Genomic DNA, 1,176 nt, shown 5'->3' with positions numbered 1-1,176 from the left:
AAGTTTCATTGAAAACCAATCCCAAATTAAAATGGAGACATACCTGGATTTGACTCAGGCCCCTGTGTTTCTTTCTGATCTGTGGTCTCCTTCAGTACAAACCACAGCTCCTTTGGTACAGGCACAGGAACCTTGCTCTTCTGGTCTTTTGAGGCTGCACCTACAAGGTACAGGAAAAGAAAAAAACAACCTTTTTTATCTAGACACAATAAACAAAACCTTTAATCAAATGAAAAACATTATAGTTGTTTGTTACCATCAGCTGATGATGCTTGAAGTTCGGTAGTTGTGTCGGAAGGGGGTATGGACAGTGCCGCAGAGGAGCTACAACAGAAAAAACGTGTTAGTCACCTCATAATTTACAATGTATGTGAGTGTTGGTGTTAGTAGCAACTCAAACACCCATACTCTTACTTCTCCTGTTTCTCATTGTTAAACAAATGGAAAATATCTCATTGCCACAGAAACTAAACAAATTTATTCTTCGAACCTCTACTTGTTGAAGCAGGAGGAGCAATATGAGTCAATGAACAATCCTTCATTCAGGTGTTAGTGCCTAGTGCTACTTGATCGCTTTTAATACAACACCCATAAAGGACAAAAGTGCATCCTCACCCCTTGTGGTTGGTATCAATTCATGAAGGCAGGTATCAATTCATATTCCTTACAGCAGTTAATATCATGCCAGCACACAACTGAACTATCGGAGGAATGTGGCCGGAACATGGCCAGAACACAAACACAAGAACAACATGATATAACAGTTTAAGTTAAGGTTCAGTTTTGGAGGGCAATTCGTCGTGTAAAACAATTGTACTCCAGTTCTGAAACCTTTCATTAAAAACCTGTCTTTGCTCCTGAAGGCACTCTGGGTGTGGGTACTTCTGCTGCTGCTGCTGCTGCTGGCACAGTAACTACTTATGCAGAGATAGAGGAGAGGGGAGATATCAGACAGAAAATAGCCACGATCACTTCTGACCTTTAGTCAAGGTCGTGATGGTTTACTTACAGCTGTCGGCTTCAAGTTTTTCAGGTCAGACACTCAGCATTGCCTCCTCCAACTCTTTGTCATCATCCATTCCTGTGATTCAGGCAAGAATTAAATAAATAATTTACTTCATTTCACATCAAAATGTTATTAAAATATTAGTAAAATTAGCTACCAGAAGCCACCGG

Source organism: Archocentrus centrarchus, chromosome 6, assembly GCF_007364275.1.
Source record: "Archocentrus centrarchus isolate MPI-CPG fArcCen1 chromosome 6, fArcCen1, whole genome shotgun sequence".
Lineage (NCBI taxonomy): Eukaryota > Metazoa > Chordata > Actinopteri > Cichliformes > Cichlidae > Archocentrus > Archocentrus centrarchus.
Note: the sequence above shows the minus strand (reverse complement) of the source record.